Source organism: Perognathus longimembris, chromosome 20 (assembly GCF_023159225.1).
Source record: "Perognathus longimembris pacificus isolate PPM17 chromosome 20, ASM2315922v1, whole genome shotgun sequence".
In the NCBI taxonomy this organism is placed as follows: Eukaryota; Metazoa; Chordata; class Mammalia; order Rodentia; family Heteromyidae; genus Perognathus; species Perognathus longimembris.
This window is the reverse complement of record NC_063180.1, coordinates 31,713,037-31,723,611: the sequence shown is the minus strand read 5'-3', so window position 1 is coordinate 31,723,611 and position 10,575 is coordinate 31,713,037. Positions and strand designations below refer to the sequence as shown.

The 10,575-nt window shown below is 51.8% G+C and overlaps 1 pseudogene; it reads left to right on the top strand.

Moving 5' to 3' along the window:
* Positions 1-10,575, top strand: part of LOC125368200 — a 138,440-nt pseudogene that overhangs the window by 54,074 nt on the left and 73,791 nt on the right.

Here is a 10,575-nt window from a genome sequence, read left to right as displayed (position 1 = left end):
AGAATTTTTCTCAAAAAGAAAGAAAAGAAGAAAGAAAAGACTGTAGGAGACAATGATGAAAGGGGTGACACTGATCAAGGTGCATTACATTCATGAACTGCTTTGTGGTGTGGCAGCTCCTTTGCACAACTACTGACAGATAGGTAAATAAATACATAAAATGTATATACATATAGAAGAGGCGAGCTGCTGGTGACTCCAGGACTATAATCCTAGCTACCCAGGAGTCTGACATCTGAGGATTGAGGAGCACAGACAAATGCGGGCAGCAGCCCAGCCCAGGCAGTCCCTGAAGTCCGTGGCTGGAGCTTGGGTCTGAGCTCCACCCCGACCTGCTCGGCAGGCATCGTGTTCCACTACCATGCCAGCTCCACCAGGTACACCCTGGACTTCGACCGGGCCCAGTGGGCCTGCCTGCAGAACAGAACGGTCATCGCCTCGGCCGAGCAGCTGCAGGCTGCCTACGAGGACGGCTTCCACCAGTGTGACGCAGGCTGGCTGGCCCACCAGATTGTCAGGTGAGCTCGCCCCAGGGGGCAGAAAGCACGGCAGGCAGGCACCTGGCGCCATCCCCAGGAGTGCATCCCCAGGGCGTGCACCAGCCACACACACGCACGTGCCCACACACACACACAGACAATCGCTGAGCTGAGACTGAATCCTAGCATGCTGGCACACACATCCATGCACACACACATACAAGCACACACATGCACACACACACAGGGCATGTGTGTCATGTGATCGAGTAGACTTAGTGACTCTGAGCCAGGGCCAACCAGCAATGACTGGCCCCCGGTCCAAGATGACCTGCCTTTTGTTTCTCTGAATAAAGGTTCATCAGCACACAGCCACCTTGGTTTGCACACTGGCTCTGCTTCGTTCCATACAGTAGCAGAGTGGTCATTGCTAGGACCTAGTGGTCTGGGATCATTTAAGTTACTATCTGTCCCCAGTAGCGCCAACAACTGGTATTCAGAACTGAGGAGTCTCTCCAGTGCTGGTACTCAGTCCTAAGAACTGCCTATACTCACAAATTACTGTGAACACAGAGACGGGAACCCAACTCCGAGCAGACTCTCCCCACATGCCAGTGTCACACCCTATTTTGGTCTCCTGTAGGTACCCCATCCAGACACCCCGGGAAGCTTGCTATGGAGACGAGGATGAATTCCCTGGTGCGAGGACCTACGGCATCCGAGACACCAGCGAGACCTACGATGTGTACTGCTTTGCGGAGGAGATGGAGGGTGAGGCCTCCCTGCCCCTGCCTGCCTTTGCTTTAGTGTGGTGGTGCATGCCTGTAACCCTAGCTACTTGGGAGGCTGAAGCAGGAGGATAGAGGATCATAAATTCAAAGCTCATTAGACTTCCCCCTCCTGGTGGGATCAGGTACAGCCAGCTGCTGGGCAAGGATGGTTCTGAGCCAGGGAGATTTTCACCAGCCATTTCCTCCATCTCCTCTCTGCTCTTGGTCCAGTGGCTCACACCGGTCATCCCAGCTACTCAGGAGGCTGAGATCTGAGATTCGGTCCCATGGACCGGGGGGCCTTGGGCAGTTAGCTTTGGCCCAGGACCCTGCGGGAGGCAGACGGGGCAGGGGAGGAAGAGGCCCTCGACCAGCTGGCTGTGTCATCCCCAGGGGAGATCTTCTATGCAACATCCCCGGAGAAGTTCACCTTCCAGGAGGCGGCCAATGAATGCTGCCGGCTGGGCGCCCGGCTGGCCACCACCGGCCAGTTCTACCTGGCCTGGCAGGGCAGCATGGACATGTGCAGCGCGGGCTGGCTGGCCGATCGCAGTGTGCGCTACCCCATCTCCAAAGGCCATCCCAAATGCAGGGGCAACCCAGCACCCAGCGCCACCACTGAGCCAGAAAACCAGACTGCATGGGAGGCAGACTATTGCTCGCAGGCCACCTCCTCACCAGCAGGTGGGTCCCAGCCCCCAGGCCAGCAGAGGGAGCTTCCTGGTCCCAACTTCCTCCTCCTTTCCAACTCCTCTCCTCCCCCTCCTCCTTCCCTCCCTTCTTCTGTTCTCCTCTCCTCCTTTCTACCCTGCTTTTCTTTTCTCCTCCTCCCCTCCCTTCTGCCTCCTGTCCTTTTCCCCTTCCTGTCCCCTCCTCTCCTCCCTTCCTCTCTCCTCTTCTCTCTTCTTTCCTCCTTTCCTTCCTCCCTCATTCCCTCTTCCTCCTTTCCTTCTCTCACTCCCACCCTTCTCTCTTTTTCCTCCCTCTTTCTTTCCCTACTCCTTCACACTTTTCTCCCTTCCCTCATCTCCTTCCTTCTCTCCTTCCCCCGCTCCCTCCTTCACTTTTGTCCCTACTTTCTTCCCTCTTCCTTCTCCCACTTCCTCTCCTTTTTCCTTTTCTTCATCCCTCCTGCCCTCCCTCTCACCTTCTAAGGAATTCCATTAGGAAACATCCTCAAACCCAGCTCTGAGCTATTTTGTTTTCCTTCTTTTTTGATTAATTGAACATAATTTTTTTTACAAGTTGTGGTGCAAAGAGGGTGCAGTTACATAGTAGGGCAGTGTATACATTTCTTGTGATATCTTACAACCTGTTTTTCTATCCCTTCTCTAGGTCAGGTAGACATATATGCAATATACAATGTATCAAGAACATATACAGTATTCACAGACTTGGTCTTTACTATCTCTCCGTCTCCCTTTGTTAACAGTCATATATCAGGGAGATCATGCCCCTTTGTTTTCTGTGTTCTAGGCTTGTCTCACTCAACATTATTTGTTTGAGTTCTGACCATTTCCCGGCGAATAAAAATATTTCACCATTCCTAATCGCTACGTAGTATTCCATTGTGTATAAGTACCATAGTTTTTGGATCCATTCGTCTGTGGAGGGTCATCTGGGTTGTTTCCATATTTTGGCTGTTGTGATTTGTGCTGTTATACACATGGAAGTAAAAATGTCTTTTTGATATCTTGGGGTTTGCTGTTTAGGATAGATGCCTAGGAGTGGTATGGCTGGATCATAGGGTAGGTCTATATTGAGCTTTTTGAGAAGCCTCCATACTGTTCTCCAAAGTGGTTGTACTAATTTGCACTCCCACCAACAATGGAGAAGGGTTCCTCTTTCTCCACACCCCCTCCAGCATTTGTTGTTGCCTGAGTTCAGAGTATAGGCCATTCTAACTGGGGTGAGGTGGTATCTCAGGGTTGTTTTTATTTGCATTTCCTTTACTACCAGGGATGTTGAGCATTTCCTCATGTGTTTCTTTGCCATTTTTATATCTTCTCTTGTGAAGTCTCTCTTTAGCTCCTTTGCCCATTTCCTAATAGGTTCATTGGGCTTGGAGGGGCTTAGTTTTTTGAGTTCTCTGTAGATGACAGATATCAGGCCTTTGTCTGTTGCTGTGCTGGTAAATATCCTTTCCCATATCGTTGGCTGTCTTTCTATTTTGGTGGCTATGTCCTTAGCTGTGCAGAAACTTTTTAATTTGTAGTAGTCCCATTTGTCGAGTCTTTCCCCTATTTGTTGTGCCCCTGGGACTCTATTCAGGAAGTTCCTTCCTGTGCCGATAAGTTCTAGTGTCTTTCCTACTCTGTCCTTCAGTAGTTTCAAAGATTCAGGTCTGATGTTGAGGTCCTTGATCCATTTTGAGTTGATCTTGGTGCATGGTGATAGGCTTGGGTCTACTTTGAGTTTTCTGCATATGGATGCCCAGTTCTCCCAGCACCAGTAGTTGAAGAAGCTATGTTTATTCCATTGTATGTCTTTAGCTCCTTTGTCGAATATCAGTTGGCTGTAAGAGTGCGGTTTATTTCTGGGTCTTCAGTTCTAATCCATTGGTCTTCTGATCTGTTTTTATACCAATACCATGCTGTTTTTGTTATGATGGCCTTGTAGTAGAGCTTGAAGTCTGGTATTGTGATACCTCCTGCACTGCTTTTTTTTGCCTAGAATTGCTTTGGCTATTCTAGGTTTTTTGCTGTTCCATATGAATTTATGGATTGGTTTCTCTATTTCAGTGAAGAATGTGGCTGGGATTTTTATAGGTATTGCATTGAATTTGTATAACAATTTGGGTAACATGGCTATTTTCACTATATTGTTTCTGCCTACCCATGAGCATGGGAGGTCTTTCCATCTGCTTGTGTCTTCTTTGATTTCCCTTATTAGATTTTTATAGTTTTCATTAAATAGGTCTGTCACGTCCTTGGTTAAGTTGATCCCTAGGTACTTTATTCTTTTTTTGGCTACTGTAAATGGAATTGTTTCCATAATTTCCTTTTCTGTTTGTCTATTGCTGGTGTAAAGAAAAGCTGCTGACTTTTGTGGATTGATTTTGTATCCTGCTTCTTTGCCAAATCAGTTTATTAGGTGTAGGTGTATGGGTACTGAGTTTTTTGGGTCCTTCAGATATAAGATCATGTCGTCTGCGAATAGGGATAACTTGATTTCTTCCTTGCCGATGTGGATCCCTTTGATGTCCTTCTCTTGCCTTAGTGCTATGGCTAGGGATTCCAGCACTATGTTGTAAAGAAGTGGGGAGAGTGGGCATCCTTGTCTTGTTCCTGAGTTTAGGGGGAATGATTTAAGTTTCTCCCCATTTAATACGATATTAGCAGTTGGTCTGTTGTATATGGCTTTTATTGTTTTGAGGAATGTTCCATCTATTCCTATTCTCTCCAAAGCTTTTAATAGGTATGGATGTTGTATTTTGTCAAAGGCTTTTTGGGCATCGACTGAGATAACAATGTAATTCTTAATTTTAGATGTGTTTATGTGGTGAATTACGTTGATTGATTTACAGATGATGAACCATCCTTGTGACTGTGGGATGAAGCCTACTTGGTCATGATGTATGATTTTCTTGATCAGTTTCTGGATCCTGTTAGCTAATATTTTATTGAGGAGCTTTGCATCTGTGTTCATTAGTGATATTGGTCTGTAGATCTCTTTTTTTGTTGGGTCTTTGCCTGGTTTGGGAATGAGTATGATATTAGCTTCGTAGAATGAGTTTGGGATTTCTCCCTCTGTTTCTATTTCACGGAAGAGTTTGAGGAGTATTGGTGTTAGCTCATCACTAAAGGTTTTGTAGAATTCGTTGGTGAATCCATCTGGGCGTGGGCTTTTCTTTGTTGGGAGGTTCTTGATTACCTCCTGTATCTCACTGTAAGTTATTGGTTTATTTAGTTGATTTATTTCTTCTTGGTTCAGTTTGGGCTGTTTGTACTTCTCTAAGAATTGATCCATTTCTGTAAAATTATTGTTTTTTGCTGAGTAGAGGTTTTGGAAATAGCTCCTTATGATTGTTTGAATATCGTGTGTACTTGTTGTAATTTTTCCGGTGGAGTCCTTGATTTTACGTATATGAGTCTCTTCTCTTCTTTTATTTGTAAGTCTTGCCAGGGGTCTGTCAATTTTATTTATTTTCTCAACGAACCAGCTTTTAGTCTTATTTATTTGTTGAATGGTCTTTCTATTTTCAATCAGATTTACTCTTCTTTAATCTTTGTGATCTCTCCCCTCCTAGTCGTTTTAGATTCTGTCATTTCTTGTTTCTCCAGTTGTTATAGTTTCATCGTGAGGTTATTCACCTGCTCTGCTTCCATTCTTTTAATGTGAGTGCTGAGGGCAATGATCTTGCCCCTCAGTACTTGCAATTTTCTTTTTCTGAACTATTTTTGGCATTTCCAGATTGACTAAATAGGTTCCAGACTGATGCAATTTCCAGGCCGACTGGCTGAATCTGCAGCTCAGGCATCGCCGACACACAGGGCACCAGCTGCTCCTGCCATTACTAACGTGGACGTTTCCTAGGAAAACAGATTTTCCATGGGAGACGCCCGATTTCAAGGGAAAGAGAGGCCCCAGAAGCTGTGGGGAGAAGGGAGGTGAAGGGTCCTTAAATAAAGCAAGGGCAGGGGCAGGGGCCTCCCTCCTGACAGCCCAGGTCTGGTGGTGTCCAACCAACTGAGCCATGCCCCCAGCTGTTTTTGTTTTAATTTTTTTATTTATTGTTTGCCAGTCCTAGGGCTTGAACTCAGGGCCTGAGCACTGTCCCTGGCATCTTTTTGCTCAAAGCTAGCACTCTACCACTTGAGCCTCAGCACCACTTCGGCGTTTTCTATATATGTGGTGCTGAGGAATCGAACCCAGGGCTTCATGCATGCGAGGCAAGCACTCTACCACTAGGCCATAGTCCCGGCCCTTTAATTCTTTCTTAAAGTAAGGTGTTAGGTTTATTTTCCTACACCCCCACCCACCAGCACCCTGATCCTCCTATTTAGGGCCTCCTGGAAAGCTGTGGAACCAACAGGCGAGCTTGTTGGTTGAGATGGGGGGAGAGGGGGGATCTTGCTTACTTTTTCCCCCCAGCTTGGCCTCACACCACAATCCTCCTGACCTCTGCCTCCTGCTCCAATCACTGGGACCACAAATATGAGCCGCCACCACCACTCCTGGCAAGGCCTGGGTGCCACTCTGGGCCCTTCCCACCCCACATGCAGTCCGGAACTCACCTCGAAGCTCCAGCTCCACCAGGCCACTCTCATCCTCCAACCCGCCAATGACCTCGCAGCGGTTGCGCCCCGAGTCCTTGGGCCGCAGGTCCCTGAGCTCCAGGGAGACCTCCCGCGCCTTGTCTTGCCCCAGTCCTGAGCGGCCTTGGTAGTCCCCGAAGGAGCAGTGCACATCCTGCTCCCGGTCCCCGTTCTCTGACAGGTTCCACCATTTGACACAGACGGGCCTGGTGGAGGCCAGGACGGGCTCGTAGCAGTAATGGCAGGGCAGGGTCACTCTGGCCCCTGGGTGGGTGAAGAGGGTGCCCTCACGGATCTCCACCAACAACTTCACGCTTTGGAAGAGGCCTGAGGGAGAGGCTGGGGTTGGGGTGAGGACAGGGGGAGGCCACTGCACCCCGTCTCATCAACAACGCCCTCCCACCCTGGCCTTCAGGCCCAGGTGCTGCGCCCCGCCCACGTGCAGGGTGAGGTGACAGAGGGTGTCTGCCCTCTTGAAGTCTCCTGCTTAATGGCAACCCAGCCCCTGGCAGAGCTGACATTCAGACCCACATGATGTGGCTGGGGAGGCCAGGGGATGTGGCCTTGAAGCCCAGCTGTAGGAAGCAGGGTGGGAGGTGGACAACAATGGTTCACGCCTGGAATCCTAGCTACTCTGGAGGTTGAGATCTGAGGAGCATGGTTCAAAGCCAGCCGGGGCAGGATAGTCCTTGAGACGCTTATCTCCACGGAACCACCAGAAAACCAGAAGTGATTCTGTGGCTCAAAGTGGTAGAGGGCTAGCCTTGAGCTGAAGAGCTCAGGGACAGCATCCAGGCCCTGAGTTCAAGGCCTATGACTGACAAAGAAAGAAAGAAGGAGGCAAGGTGCGGGGAAAAGCTTAAAGTCTAAGGCCTCTCCCAGGTGACCCAGGCCCCCACACTCCACGGGCCTGGCTAAGGAAGGGGCCCCGTCCCCCACACATCACGGCAGCAGGCCAAGGACGCACCTTCCCCAGGGCTGTTGCCGGGGTCCCAGGCTTGTGACCGCTGTAGTAGAAGCCGTTGTGGAAGGGCAAGCTGGAGACGCAGGACCACAGTAATGGCAGAAGGAGCAGCAGGTGGCCCATGACCCCAGGCAGGCGACCACAGCACCGCAGTGTCCCCAGCGAGGGTGACCCTGGGGAGGCTGTAAGCCCAGGAGGAATGAGCCGCGGAGGAAAGGAAAGCGACTGTGGGTTTGACGTGCATGGAGAGAGGTCTTGAGACCAGACTGGACTGGAAAATATCAGGTGTGCTGTGTGTGTGTGAAGCAAAGTAAGTCCTGCCCTGAGAAATGGTTCAAGTCCAGAAGTGTCTGTGGGGAGGGAGGGAGGGAGGTCATAGGTGAAACTTTTTTTTTTTTTTGCCAGTCCTGGGGATTGGACTCCGGGCCTGGGCACTGTCCCTGGCTTCTTTTTGCTCAAGGCTAGCACTCTACCGCTTGAGCCACAGCACCACTTCCAGTTTTGTCTGTTTATGTGGTGCTGAGAAATCGAACCCAGGGCTTCATGCATGCTAGGCGAGCACTCTACCCCTAAGCCACATTCCTGGCCCAAAACTTATTTCTTACGTCAAGGTCAACATAATATTTCAGCCAGGTATAGTGATGTGCATCTTTAACCCCAACTACTTAGATGGTGGGGAAAGGAAGATCTAGAGGCCGAGAATAGTCAGGGCAAGGCGAGTGGCAAGACCCTATCTCAAAGACAAAATACATGTGGATGCAGGTGGCTCATGCCCATAATCCTAGCTCCTCCGGAGGCTGAGATCTGAGGATGACAGTTTGAAGTTAACCAAGGCAGGAAAATCTGAGATTCTTATCCCCAGTTAACCACCAAAAAGGCAGAAAGCAGAGATGTGACTCAGTGGCACAGCACCAGTTGAGAGAGAGAGAGAGAGAGAGAGAGAGAGAGAGAGAGAGAGAGGAGGGAGGAGGGGAGGGAGGGAGAGAGGGAGAGTGAGAGGAAGAAGAAGGAAGGGAGGGAGGGAGAGAGAGAGGAGGGAGGGAGGGAGGGAGAGAGAGGGAGAGAAGGAAGGGAGGGAGAGAGAGGAGGGAGGGATGGAGGGAGGGAGAGAGAGGAGGGAGGGAAGGAGGGAAAGAGAGAAGGGAGGGAGGGAGGGAGGGAGGGAGGGAGGGAGGGAGGGAGGGAGGGAGGGACGGAGGGACGGAGGGACAGAGGAACGGAGGGTCGGAGGGACGGAAGGAGGGAAACTCAAGCAAGCAGGCAAGCTAAAGGACAGCACCTAGGCCCTGAGCTCAAAACCTAGTACTGGCACCAAAAAGATAAAAGAAGAAAAAAATCACAGCCAAGTCTGGGAGTGCAGTGGTGTTCATGCCTAGCACGTCCAAGGCGCTGGGGTCCAGCCCAGAACTGAGGCAGAAATCAGTCTTCCCGTGCTCCTACCCCTTGAACCACATCCCCAGGGTTTTTGGCTATTATTTTTTTTTACAGTGGATAAAGTCAGGTCTCTCGCCATCCTGGTGGACCCCTTAGGACAGAGCAGCCCCTGTGGACACCTCTTCACATCTGGGGAAACTGAGGCAAGGTCAAAGGGCATGAATGACCTCTCCCAGGCTCCCTTAACCTCTGGCAGGTGACTCTCAACCTGAAGCGCGCCCCACCAGACAAGTGCCGGGCCCCAGGGAGCAAGGAGAGGGGCGCCTCGGGCGGGGCGGGCACGGGGCGCGGGGAGGTCCCCCAGGCCAGGCGCCGGCCAGGAGTTGGGCATCTGTGTGCCCCATTAGGACAAGGCTTTGTGCGCGCCTCTGAACATCGCCTCCAGGGTGCTCAGTGGGGTCGTGGCCGGCAAGGTCACCGGGGCCCACCCAGGACCTGGAACGGATCCGGGCGGGACCCCGGCGGGGTCCGGGAGGGGCGGGAGGGGGCCTCCGCGACTACCCGGGATTCGGGCGCCAGGGTCCCACGCCCCGCACCCCCAGGGCCGATCGCTGGTTGGGGGGTATTGGATGGCCCAGGAAGAAGGGCGAGACCCCCACATTCGCCCGGCCCCTTAAAGGAACACGCACCTCTCCCTCCCAGACGGAGTGGGCACCAAGGCACCCCAACTCTGCCCTCTGGGGTTCAGCCAGTTCTGGGGGAGGTGGAGTTTAGCGGGGGGGGGGGGGGGGGAGACACGAGGAGTGGGGAGGGCTGGGTCCCTCTCCTGTGGTTTACTACATCATGGGGCGGGCAAGAAAGCCCCGCACTCCGCCTCCACTTTCCGGGGTGCACCTTGGAAGAGGGGTGCTGAGTGTGCGCCTGCTCTTGTTGGTGCTGCCCAGGGAGGCCAGGCCACGGGAAATCAGTGCTAAGCAGCCTCCCAATGGGGCTGGAACGAGCAGGGTGGGCTGGGTGCCCCTCACCCGCAGTGATCACAGAGACGGTGCCCTCCCTTAGGGCTCTCCACCTGCTACTTCTCAAGACCCGGGGCCTCTCTTGGACAGGAGGCTGGACAAGGGTCCCCTGGTCTCTCAGAAGAGGAACTCGAGTAGGCACTTCAGCCTGGGTTGGGGGTAAGGTCACAGGGTCAAGAGGCCCAGAGCATCCTCCTACCCCCTACTCCAGACAGACTGCACCTGTGTCTGCCTGTGTGTCTATCTGGCTATCCATCACTCACAGCCAGGAACGGATCAGAGCTAACCTTCCATGGACTGTGGAGAAAAGTGCACCAGAGAGCCCAGGAGATCTTTCTGTGGGGATCGGAGCTGACCGCTGGGCCAGTGTCTGGATGGTCCGGAGGACCCCATAAGCACCAGACAGGACACTGACAAGGCCCTGAGCCTCTGACGGGCAGGCTGGGCCCGGGTGTCTGTGTCCCCTCCATGGATGGAGCAGGCTTATGTCCCTTCCGTGGAAGTGATCGCGTCATTTACACTCTCCAGAGCGCTTCAGGACATTGATCAAGGTTCTTCAGAGCTAATATTCGAACTCGGATTGACTTGAGACTTCCTCATCACTGCACACAATATACCCAATATGCCCAGGTGACGGGAGTGAGGCTCAGTTTCTCCTTCTGAGAGGACTCCTGGATCTGGCCAGACTCAGACTAGTGAACTGACTCCAGGGAA